Source organism: Dipteris shenzhenensis, chromosome 12 (genome assembly GCF_047967505.1).
Source record: "Dipteris shenzhenensis isolate YYH24624 ecotype China chromosome 12, Dip_SZ_1.0, whole genome shotgun sequence".
NCBI classification, from domain to species: domain Eukaryota; kingdom Viridiplantae; phylum Streptophyta; class Polypodiopsida; order Gleicheniales; family Dipteridaceae; genus Dipteris; species Dipteris shenzhenensis.
Genome location: NC_141607.1, coordinates 38,089,674 through 38,103,446, shown reverse-complemented (window position 1 = coordinate 38,103,446; position 13,773 = coordinate 38,089,674).

Here is a 13,773-nt window from a genome sequence, read left to right as displayed (position 1 = left end):
CAATTTGAATATAGCATATAGGAATTGGAATGTAGCATATAGCATTTCGAATGTAGAACATGATAAATAGCTCTTTCTTTTTGCACGTAGGAGTTTGTGTTTAACATACAATTTGAATTTGAGATATAACACTTGGAATTTCGTACATAGCATTTTACATTTAGAATTAGCACTTAGCATTGAGCAACTAGCATTTTTGCATTTAGCATATAGCACTTTGTATCCAACACATAAACAAATAAACTTAACCATGCATTTGTGTAGGAGGAGAGTCGGCACATTTCCTCTCCAAGAATTATAAGACTAAGAAACGTGCCCTTCCTTAAGTTCATATCATTTTGCATTTTGCACTTAGTATTTTGCATATAGCATATTGCAATTTGAGTTTGGAATATAAAACATAGCATTTTGCTTTTTGCACATGGTACTTTGTTTTTAGAAATGTATGATTTTGTATTTTGTACATAGTATTTTGCATATAACACATAGAATTGACTAACTAGTATTTTTGCATTTAGCACATAGCACTTTGTATCCAACTCATAAACAAACAAACTTAACAACACATTCATGTGGGGAACGAGTTGACACGTTTCCTCTCCAAAAATTATAAGACCAAGGAACATGCCCTTTCTTGGGTTCATATCATTTTGCATTTTGCACATAGTATTTTGCATGTAGCATGTTGCAATTTGAGTTTGGGATATAGAACATAGCACTTTGCATTTTGCACATGGTAGTTTGCGTTTAGGAATGTATGATTTTGTATTTTGCACAGTATTTTGCATATAGCATGTACCAATTTGAGTTTGGGATATAGAACTTTGCATTTAGTATATAGTAATTTTCATTTAGGTATTAGTGTTAAAATGGCTAACATACCATATCAACATCTTGGGTGGTTCTTGTTCTAGTTATATGTGCGTTGAGCTATATGGTGTGTTGACTTTGTATGGTTTCAAGCTTGCAGAAGAGAAGCTAGGAATAAGGAGGGGCTTTCCCACACCTAGGTTAGACGGGCACCATAAGAGTGGGCGTGTGAGGAATGAAGGCTTATGTCTTCTTGAAAGCCTGTATGATGACATCCATTGGGTGAGGGATACGAAATCAGATTTTGGCAAGTACGGAGGAATTGTGAGTGGTCCAAGGTTGCAAAGAAGGTGCTTAAGTAGTTACAAACTAGAAACCCTTGTCATATACATATATTCGATGGGCACCGTTAGATTGGCTTTGCAAGGAATTATCATTGCTATCTTGAAAGCTTGAATGAGGAAATCCTTGTTTAGTTCTTAGAGTGAGTGTGTGCATCAGTAGCATGGATATCTGGATAACAAATTTCTGAGTAACCTTCTTGTTAAAATGTATGGAAAATGTGAAAGCTTGGAGTATGCACAAGCTGTTTTCAACAAAATACTCTTGGAGTATTATGATCGCTACGTAAGCCCAGAATGAATTTGGCAAAGAAGCTTTACAATTGTTTGAAGAAATTCAAATACAAGTCTAGAAAAACAAGATAACTTTTACTTGTGTATTAGATACATGTGCTAGTGTAGCTCTTAGAAATTACCCAAGAGAGGGTACGCATAGCGGAAGACTAATAGTAATGCCCAAGAGCTCACACAGTGTGGTGTGGGGTGTGGAATCACAAACTTCTTAACTTATGTGCATAAAATAGATGTGCAAACTCATCAATAGACAATGAACCAGCCAGATAGAGAAACCACCAAAATAATATATTTCCATCCAAAGCTATGGACACAATACAAAAGAGATAGGTTTAGAGTCCCACCAATGGTGTGGTCCTCTGATCTTACCACAAGGTCCTCCTATCTGCCAGTTATCTCTAGACTCGAGCCCGCGTGCTCCACCTCGAGCGTCTGTAGACTTTCCGTCCAGAACAATCATGTCCACCTTGCTGTCTGGAAACCAGCCTAGGTGGGCTGCCACTCAAGCTCAGTCTGTAGCTCCTTCAGGGTCACGTTCACCTCCTATGGATAGGCCCAAGACTTGCCTTCTTGCTGCTCCTGTCTGCTATCATAGGGCTGCTCTAGAGAACATGATGATCACAACACCTTGCTGCCCTAGAAGACAGCCAAGGTCCAGCCTCTAGGGAACTCAGTCTAAAGCACACCTTCAACTCTCCTTCACCTCCAAGATGAGGCCCAAGGGAATGTCTTCAGGCTGCTCCTGTCTGCTCCTCTTTCTGCTGAGCTGTTGGGTAAATTATGAGGCCCAGGGCCTCTCCTTTTATAGGCCCCAAGGCATGCTGCAAAAACCAACTGGCAGACCCCTTCCTAGCCGACTTTTGTCTGCCCTAAAAACCGACCTGGTTGGCTGCCCCTACCAGCCCAACCAGGGCCCTATATAAGGGTCTTTTCTAGGCCCTTTTTTAGCCTTTGTTTCAGGGATTCAGCCCCCTTGGCCAGCCCATCTCCAGGCCTGATTTGCTGGCTCCAACCAGACCCACCAGCCTCAACCAATGGCTGACCCAGGTGCTGCTGCTCCCTTCCATGGTTGCACCACCTGTAGGCTCTGTCGCAGGCTATCCATCTGCGCACAGATGCCTTCCACATAGGCGCCTTTGTCTGTGCAATTCCGCGCCATGTTTGCTGCTCCTAACTGACCTCCTGCCAGGTTAGATCCAAGACTTGCTGTCCCCGCCTTCTGCTCCTTCCACAGGTTCCATCCGTTGCAGCCATGCCGGTCTCTTTGATGGGAGGTGCTGCCCATGTGGCAGCACCCTCTCTTTCTTTTCTCTTGGGCACATCCTACCCTAGGTCTCCCTCCCCCACGCTCTCCTCATATGGGGGCTTACACATGGGGAGGTGACCATTCCAACACCCCCTCTCACCGACACATCTAGGCCCAATGCCAACATGTCAATGAAGATGCTCCAGTAACTCCCTGGTCATAGTCCTCTGGGACTTTTTGATGTCAAAATCTTTTCCTGTCTTTTCATCCAGTGGCTCCTGCTCCACCAGGTATGATTCTGCTTTGCACACCATCCTGGTACACAAGATCTGTGTTTGTAGTGATGCCTGTGTGAAATGTGGTCTCATGGAATACCATAATTTCAACATCTGCTTAGAACGGGTTCAACAAGGAAGCCCTACAACTGTTCAGTCAAAAGCAGGCTAAAGGTGTGAAGCCATACAAGGTAACCTTTGTCTGTGTTCTCAGCGCTAGCATAGCAGCCTTACAGAAAGGGCGAGCGATCCATGCTTTTATTGTTGGCAACATATGGGAGAGTATGGGTGAGGTGTCTAACAGAGGGTCAGAATGCAATGTGGCCATGCATGGGGGAAAAACTGACAGCATTGGTAGGGATGCAACATGGGCAGCATGCTAGCTACCATGTGGGAACCAGGAACTGCACAAAAGATCACTGGCAGATAACTGCAACTTTATAGGAGTACCTTGGAGTGGTGAAAGTTATCAATGCAAAGTTGTCAGGCTCATGTCAGAGGTCTGCAAGTAGACTGCAGCACCCAAGGTATGTTGGGAGCTACAAAGGCAGCAAAGCAGGGCTGTCTATTCCAGGACAGAAGGCAGCAAGCACATTCCATCCATCTTTACAAGTGCAGTTTCCAAAGCCATGTGTTGGAGACATCCATGATCTAATATAGTAGCATGATTTGCCTACACCTCTGTTAAGCAGCCAAATTGGCACACACTTCAAGAACATAGACAAAGCTTCCCTTGCTGCAAAATCTGCTCAGGTCCAAGCTCCACCTTGTGTGCTTCTCCTGTTGTAATATCCTAAGTCCAAGGCACAAGATGGTAGGCCTGATGCTGCCTGCAATCTCATCTCTAGACTACTCCCTATGGACAGCTAACTGTAAGGCAGTGCTTGCTGTAACCTCCTGCAATCTCACCTCTAGACTGCTCCCTGTGGACAGCCAACTGTAAGGCAGTGCTTTTGCTGTAACCATGATCAACTTGCTTCCCTTTGATGGAAGCTATCCAATGCCTCGAAGCAATGCCCATTGTGGTCAAAAGCCACAAATATAGTAGTCCAGGAGACCATTGTCATAAGGGATTATGGTAAACAATCTCCTTGCTTTGCACATGCTAACACACACCACATCCATCTTGACAAGTGCAATTTCCAAAGCCATGTGTTGGAGACATCCATGATCTAATATAGCAGCATGATTTGCCTACACCTCTATTAAGCAACCAAACTGGCACATGCTTCAAGAGCATAGACAAAGGTGATTTCATTCAGCTTGAAGCCCTCAACCTTCCTCTGATGGACTGGCACACACTTCAAGAGCATAGACAAAGGTGATTTCATTCAGCTTGAAGCCCTCAAGCTTCCTCTAATAGAAAACATTCAAAGCACCTTTGTCATGTGAATTATGTGCAAAAGCTATAATCATAGGTCCCATCTTGACAAGTGCAGTTATGAAAGCCATGTGTAGGACACATCCATGTGACTCCTATCTGTTGCTAGTCATAGTTGCATGAATCTCCCAACCGTGTTCTAGAGTTTCCATATTGGCATACGAGTTAAATGTGATATTGTCTTGCTCAATGATTCTTGCCTACACTTGTGCAACCTTGAATCTGCTGCTCTATTTCAATACAGCCATCCATACCATAGGCACCTCATGATGATGTGTAATCACTAAACCAACACGTGCCAATTTTTGGAGATGGCTCAGCATTGTTAGGCCAAATCCATGTGTTGGAGACATCCATGATCTAATATAGCAGCATGATTTGCCTACACCTCTATTAAGCAGCCAAACTGGCACATGCTTCAAGAGCATAGACAAAGGTGATTTCATTAAGCTTGAAGCCCTCAAGCTTCCTTTGATGGACTGGCACACACTTCAAGAGCATAGACAAAGGTGATTTCATTCAGCTTGAAGCCCTCAAGCTTCCTCTGATGGAAAACATTCAAAGCACCTGTGTCATGTGAATTATGTGCAAAAGCTATAATCATAGGTCCCATCTTGAGAAGTGCAGTTATGAAAGCCATGTGTAGGACACATCCATGTGACTCCTATCTATTGCTAGTCATAGTTGCATGAATCTCCCAACCGTGTTCTAGAGTTTCCATATTGGCATACGAGTTAAATGTGATATTGTCTGGCTCAATGATTCTTGCCTACACTTGTGCAACCTTGAATCTGCTGCTCTATTTCAATACAGCCATCCATACCATAGACACCTCATGACAATGTGTAATCACTAAACCAACATGTGCCAGTTTTTGGAGATGGCTCAGCATTGTTAGGCTTGGGAGAGGAGCCTGAGAAGAACCATATGGATTCAATGTGTTGACATGGCAGGTTTGGATGAGACAACAGCATGGAGTTGCTGGACCACAGCTGGGATAGGACGTGCCTATGGTATGGATCAGCACAAATGGCTGTACGTAAACTAAAGTCTTCAACCTATTTCAGCACTGCCTGCCAATTAACACAACACACCTTAATGTGGAATATCCTTCCTACTTGGCTAGGCCACCACCATTCAGTTTAAAGAAGGCCCTTTGTTGTTGATCTCCAAGGCACCAAAGCTTGTCAATAGCTTAGCTTTGATACCATGTTATGGAAATGATTTGCTTGCTACAGCCAACTCCTACACAACATAATGAACGTCGCGAGATCTTACAAAGAAAATTTGCGAACTCACTCCATATACGAGTATGTATAGAGGGCTAAGACATTTGGATGGATACTCAAGAAGATCAAGTGCAAGCTCCAGTACTCAACAGGCATATGTCACAACATGGAGTTGAAAGACAGCTCAGTCTTTGCTATGCAAATGGATTGGTGTGAGACGCTCGAGTGGATTATTGAAGCACACCCAAGACATGGCTTGGGAAAGTGGAGTGGCCTTCCTTGGCATCATAAAGTTTTTCCACACTTTCCCCTCAAGTTTTGAGGCTCGTTCATGTCAACAGTGATAGTGCAAGCATGAAAGAAGCTCAGCTCCCCTTTGGACTGGACTAGCTGCACTTACATTTGAGGTGATGCTACTTTCTTGAAAAGCATCTGGTGGTCCAGCACCCTTGACTTGGAAGGGCAACTTCTGGCCTTTGTCAATCCAAAAGAGCAAGGAATCCTAACAGCCAAGTAGTTTAGAATGAGAAACAAATGTACTGGCTCACTAATGAGTAGGTCACAATTAAACTCAACTTGAAAGCCAAATACATTTATTTTACAAACCGTGATGTAGGTGATTGGCGACAACTCACTAAGTCATCTATTTGGTCTACTAACAAACATTTTGTCTATTACATGATCCCTGACGCACACATTCATCTCCTAATGAGGAAATCTTTTGCCTTGTGAACTATGATTTCTACAATCAGCACAGCTACCAGGTCTCAAACTTCAAGGCATCCATACTGCATGCTAGCCTACACCTTATATGCCTGTGGGCTCTAGATTTGAAGCCTATAAACGACTCAAGACTGCCTCCACTTCTTTATTCTGTACTCGATTAAAAGGGACTGGGTAAATGCCTGAAAAGCATGCATCAAGCGTACCTGCTTCAAGAACAGATTTGTGTGTTCTTGCAAAAAAAAGAACAGATTTGTGTGTCCTATCTTCAAGCATACCTGCTTTTAGAATAGGATTTCCTTCCTTCAATTTGGACGTGATGGTGTGGATGGAGTCGCTGAGGATTCTTAGCAATAATCTCCTTGAAATATTTCAAGTATATCAGTTCTATAAATCAGCAACACTCCACAGAAAGAGGAATACTCAGCCAAAATCAGTATGTCATAAAGGACTGTCACTCCATGGCAAAGAATTAGATACCTGTGCTTGCTGCCTGCTGCAATATCTGATGAACCCAACTGTTGACTAAAGGACCTTCTTGTTGTTGAGTCGATTAGAAACCTTCGGGTCAAATCCAGGCTCTCGAAGATGGCTTCATTGAGACCTTTTGCAAGCTTATCGATTGCAGCTTGGTACTGCAAGAGCTCTTCCAAATCCAGGCTCTCGAAGATGGCTTCATTGAGACGTTTTGCCAGCTTATCGATTGTAGCTTGGTACTCCAAGAGCTCTTCTCTCGAACGCAGTAGGCAAACACAAACAAGTCTGTTATAAAGGTAAGATAGCTGTTCGATTAATTTTGATTCATATGGTACTGCAAGTTGTAAGCTGACCTTGGCTTTGATAATCGAATTCTGGCTATGATCTGAAGTAAAACCATAGAAAAAGGGGAAGTTGCTGTTCCAGGGAGAAAGGGGGCCATCTTGGAATTGAACCAGAGACCTCGCCCGTGAAGTAAATCATCGCACCTACACTACTACAGGCTCTTGAACGCAGAGAAGATGCCATTGCTGTGCGCTAAAATTTTGAATGATGGAAGGCACGATCTATCACCCGGAACCAGCTTTGCTTCCTCTTGCTCATCTTCTAGCTCCTCTTCCTCCTCCTTGTTGTCTTCCTCCTCCTCCTCCTCCTCTTTCTCCTCCTCTTCCTCCTCCTTTTTCTTGCATGTTTCTTGCGCTGTTGCTATCCTCCGGAACTGGGACGATCCCCACATTTTGAGTTGCATGGGTCCAGGAAATGCACACACGAACTACTGGAAAGGGAAGGAGGAGAGTGTGGCAGGCAAGAAGGAGGTCAACAGGGCGCCATAGCAAAGACAAATGATAGAATGGAAGTTGCGGGAAGGAATGTAGCAAAGAAAAGGTCAAGAGAGATGGTGGACGGACACCAAAACTGATATGTGCATGAAGCTGTATCCATAGCTAAGGAGGGAAGGTTGGCTATGGCAGAAATGCATATATGTGCTATAGAAAAAGAAACGAGCTTGTTTGTTGAAGAAAATGAAGAAATGAAGGGAAACGAGGCAACAAGGGGATGGGGGGCATTCTTCGGCGATCAAGGCGAGGGGAAGGGAAGAAGAGGGGAGCGTTTTGCGAGGGAGATGAGGCTCCAACATCAAGGCTTTGGATAGAGGCAGAGAAGAAGAAGAAGACCTGTACAAGCCACGAGATGGAGAAAATGCAGAATATGGAGTGAGGAAAGATCTGCACAAGCACGAGATCGAGAGATTTGCACGTGCCATGGGACAGTTATGTTGGAATTTTCTTATTGATATTTAGAACTAAATTTTAAATCATTTTTAAATCATGACACATGGCTCAAGGAGAAGCAAGATTTTTATTTCGTTTCACAATGCTACCTACCTAAAAATTGCATTTTGCATGCTTTGAGTTTTTAATATAATTGTGCAAGTATCTTAGTGCTATTTTTTCTCATAAAGGGAAATTTTTCTTAGATTTTTTGAACTTTTTTAGAAATGCCCAAGTAAAGCTTGTATTGTGCATGCTTTGAGATTTTAGTAATCTACTATGCAAGTATTTTAGTGCTAAAATGGGTTATTTTTTCTTGAATTTTTGGGAATTTCAAGCATTTTTTTGGCTAATTTTGAGAATTCAATAGGTTTTAAATTTGGTGTTGATTTATGAATGCATTGATGTGGTTGATTTATGAACGCATTGATGTGAGCACAATTATGGATCAATCCTTCCAAATTTACTCTAATTTTTTATAAACAGATTCTTCTATCATTTGTGAGTAGTTTTGGAAATGTGTCTTAAATTTGTGCCTCTAGTGGCACGTGCATTTTGCTCAATGAGGAATTACAAGTGTATTTTTTGTGCATAGTTAGTTTGGATTTTTGTATTTTCCTAGTAAAATGCGATCCCAAGCAAAATGCAAAATGGATGGACCCAAATGCGATTCCTTTTGGATCGATGGCCAAAAGAATAAAGGAAACTGCCCGTGTCACCAAGCAAGAAAAAGAAATCGATTTCATTTCCTTATTATGTCTAACCATCGTGATCTTGATGGTACCTAACCTCTACATGCAAGTAGTAGACCAAGAGCGGGTTTGTGAAAGGCGAGGATATTTTTTGACAACATTCTTAATGTGTGTATTGTGGTGGATTATACCTCAATGACTAGACATGGTTGCTTTTTGTGTAAGAAAACAATACAACGTCTGTGCTCAACAGATAACAGGATCTCGTATGCAAGAGAGAAAAGCAGATAGTATGGAGAATAAAAAATTTGATTACTGTAAAACTGATACAATAGATGGCGCTGCCTCCCAGCCGTGCACTCCTGTGTGAGAAGCTTCGATGGCGTGCTGGAAACAGTAGAGGATGGAGGTTGGATGCTAAGGAATCAGGGTTGCTGTAGCCAGTGATGATGATGATGGGCTTCACGGGCTTGCTCTTATATAGCCACCACTCGTTAGACTCAATTGGGTGACCGACCCAGTTCGCCCAAAACGGCCGACTGGGGATCAATCCCGAAATAGGCCACCGACCACACGATAGAACCGTGGCGTAGAATAGAGCAACTAACCTATGGTTACCGTTTGGTCCACAGCCATCCGAAATCATCTAGGGCTCCAAACGGGCCCCGCAGTCCGAAAGTGGGCTGCCCCAGGAAATGCTCCGTCTACCCTTAATGCGGTTAGTCATGGGATGCCTTCCCGCACTTGCATGTAGCCTAGTTAACAGTATGCCAACTCTATCTGAAGCGGTCCAGCCATTAGGCCACACATGGCCCCCATCTGGTGTCCAAACCAAGACCTACTAGATAACCGAGCTACTCAAATGCCTTCTCCTCACATGGGGGGCTTACAAGTAGAGTCAGCTGGTTCCCGCGTAGTTACACGAGAGTGGAGCATTGATATCTAACACCCCCCTCAATGTCCACCTACAAGTGAACTTACTTTTTCGGCCCAATGCCAAGTCGATGAAGATGCCTCTCCAGCAAGTCTCTTCCAAGAGCCTTCGTGAAGATGTCCGCAGCATTCTCTGTAGTCGGACAGTACACCAAGTCGACCTCTCCATCCATGATGAGCTCGTGTACAAAGTGATATTGAATCTCAATGTGTTTTGTGCGAGCATGGAACACAGGGTTCTTTGCAATCGCCATGCAACTCTGATTGTCACATGATAATTGCGTAGGCTTGTTCTGCACTGCACCCATGTCACAACTCCAGATCCAAGTGAGAAACAGTAACCTGTCACTGATCTCCTGTAGTCCACGTCTCTTGCCAATTCGAGTCACAGAATCCGGTCAAGATGTTGCCCTTGGTATAGGTGATGCCATAATCAAGTGTGCCTTTGATGTATTTCAGCACCTCCATCCCTGCCCTCCAATGGTTCTCCCGGGGCTTATTGGAAAACCTGCTTAGTACACCAGTCGCAAAGCTGATGTCCGGTCGCGTGTTGCACAAGTAAATCAAGCTACCCACAAGCCTTTTGTACTTCGCTTCGTCCACCAGTGGTGATGAATCCTCGTTTGAGAGCTTCACATCAACCTCCATAAGGGTGTCAACTGTCTTGCACTCAGCCATGCCAAATGCTTTTAGTATCTCTCCAGCATACTTCATGTCAGGCACCGTTCTTTCACAATCACGATCAAAATTGTAGCAAGATAATAATCACGAATGAACAAGAAGAGAGATTGCAATATGAATCAAACTGATGAGTCTTTACAATAACTTTGGAGAAGAATCACTCCATGAAGGAGCTCGATACCACCCGTCCACCCCCGAGCTATCTCACTCTCACTCTCACTCTCACTCGCATGAAGATGTTCAAATTAGATGATCAAACGATCAAATCTCAATCACACTCTCACTCTCAAAATATCTTGATCGTATCTTCTTCTTTGCGCTGCCTCGATCCACGTGCGCTATTGTCACTTTCGCCGTGCCTCGATATGCGTGCCTTCTCTTCACTTGCGTCACCTCATGATGCGTGCCTTCTCTTCTCTTTCACAACCCCTCGATATGCGTGCCTTCTCTTTCGCTCAGCCTCGATATGCGTGCGTTGGATTGTGTGTTCTCCTTCTCACGATCTCCTCTTCTTTTATAGCCTTTCACGACTCCAAAATAAGCCGTCAAAAACCTCCAAAATCGGCCAAAAATAGCTTTTCTCGAAAAGCGTGCGTGTGCTTTTCACCTTCTTTTAGCATGAGCTTATGATAGCAAACGCGTACGGAATTTCGGCATGAAAACGGCCCTGTTCGGAGCATCACCACACCTGCCTCGTAGATCCAATGGACAAGCTCAATAGCTCATCTCGAAGATCGGACCCTCTTCTTTCCCTTTCCATTTCACCTTTCATGGCTAACTCTTTCATCTCGACCTCCGTCTAATGCCTACAATTCTTAACACGGAAATCTAGATGCATTTTTAGCTCAAAACCACTTTGTTAGCAACTTCTGACCTCCATACAAGCATGCAAACGAGTGAACCACAAATTTTTCACTAGGACAAAGTTTTTCTACTCAACAAGATCTAAAAATCTCTCATACAGATTTTCTTCAAATTATTTCTCTAACCAACTCAAAATCAAGCCGCAAAATCCAGCCGACACCATAATCGACAAAAACCAAAATTTTTCAACCAACACCAAACTTTCCCAAAACCTTCAAAACATCAAAACCATCCTTTTTGAACACTATCTGTGATATATATTCCAAAATATTTCATATACAAAATTGGAGCGTCACACTTCACCTGTGAAATGAAGATATGTTTTGGCTCTTGCCAAACTTCAATCCCCAACAAACAGAAATGCATCAGTCCGAGGTCTATCATTTCAAACTCTCTTCCTAGCAACTGCTTTGTCTGCGAGATCTTCTCTTCATGGTTCCCTGTTATGACAAGATCGTCCACATAAAGGACCATGATCATACACCTGCCTCCTCTGTAGCTATACAAATTTGCATCAGATGGGCTCCCGTTTTGTAGAAAGTAAGCATCAATCCGTTGGTACCACGCTCGTGGGGCCTGTTTCAGCCCGTAAAGTGCCTTCTTCAGTTTACAGACTTTACCTTCTGAACCATGGATCACAAAACCTAGTGGTTGTTCCACGTATACCTCCTCCTTGAGTTCTCCATTCAGAAAGGTGGATTTTACATCCATCTGAAACACGGGCCAACTTCCCTGGGCTGCTAAAGCCAAAACATTGCGAATTGTGGTTAGTCGAGCTGTGGGAGCAAAAGTATCCAGATAATCAAAACCATGTACCTATGCGAATCCTTTTGCCACTAGCCGAGCCTTGTACTTATCCAACGTGCCGTCAGACTTGACTTGGTCTTATACACCCACTTGGTGCCGATGACCTTGCGTTTTGGTGGTCGATCCACAAGGTCCCAAGTGTTGTTCTTCATTATGGAGCCATACTCCGACTGCATAGCCTCCATCCACCTATAATCACCCTGTGCTTCTTCAAGACACTTGGGTTCTTCAGCACAAATCACCTCTGTCATCAAAGCATAGTTGACCAAGTGTTCCTGCGCCCTTCTTTGCTCCTCTAATCTCTTGGACCGGCAGTGTTCAGATGGTTCCTCCTCAATGGCTGGAGGTTCTCTCCCATCCAAAAGCTGCTTTACCCACTTCGGGAATGGCCGTTGCCGTTGCAGTTCTGCAGGCTCTTCTTCATCTTCTTTATCTTGAATCCTCCCAAGCACTGTTGGGGGAGTTCGGTCTACTGTTGGTGGTTGTACTGGATGGATATCCTGGTCCTGGTTGTCTGGGAAGGAAGCATCCTACTCCAATTGATGCGACTGTTCTGAGAAGACCACATCGCGACTTACTATTATCTTCTTGGCAACAGGATTATAGAGACGATAACCCTTCGCCTCTTCACTGTAGCCCAAGAAAATGCACTTTCGGCTCTTCGGTTCCCATTTGGTCCTGTTAGCATCAGGGACATGTACAAAACAGTCACATCCAAAAACTCTGAAATGTGCAGCTGAAGGTTTCTTACAAGAAAAGGCCTGCAATGGAGTCATCCCATTCACAGCCTTCGTGTAGCTACGATTCAGAATGTAAACTGCTGTGTTACATGCTTCAGCCCCAGAAAGTCTTTGGCAAATCTTTCCCTTTATCATACTCCTGCCCATTTCATAGATGGCGCGCATCTTACACTCTACTACTCCATTTTGATGTGGTGTATGTGGCGGGGGTTTCTGCCTCTTGATCCTGTGACTTTTGCAATAACTTTCGAATTCACTTGATGTGAACTCACCACCTCTGTCTGATCTCAACTTCTTCACCTTCCTCCCCATTTCTTTCTCGACCATTACATGCCATTATTTGAACTTACTAAAAGCCTCATCTTTAGTCTTCAAGAAGTATATCCATATCCTTCTAGTGTAGTCATCGATCAACGTCATGAAGTAGTAGGAACCACCCAAAGCTTCCGTCTCCATCTTTTCGCAGAGGTTCGTGTGAACGAGCTCTAGAGGAGCTTTTGCCCTGCTGGCCTCTTTAGGAAAGGGCTGCCGATGCTGCTTGCCCATCATGCAAGCTTCACATACATCGGGCAGATCTGTAATTTCTGGTAGGTCTGCAATCATTCCACTTTTATGCATCTCCTTTAAAGAACTAAGGTTTAGATGACCAAACCTCTCATGCCACAGCTTAGTGTTGGTCACATCGGCTCGAGCACTGAAAGCTCAGAGTTCGTAAATGTTGTTGCGCCATGTACCTTTACCAACGACCTTCCCTTGAACATCCAAAATCTGTGCGCCATTCTTATCGAAGTGAACTTTGAGGTCCCGATTCGTGATCTCGGAAACGGACAACAAGTTCCTCTTGATATCTGGCACATAAAGAACATCGAACAACTGTTTTACAACTCCATCTAACTTGAGAGCAATCGTACCTTTTCCTTTTGCTGGACATTTTGCATCATTGCCGACTACTACCAGGATGTCATTCCCTACCGGATGTAGAGAGGTATACCAATCCTTCCGATTGGTC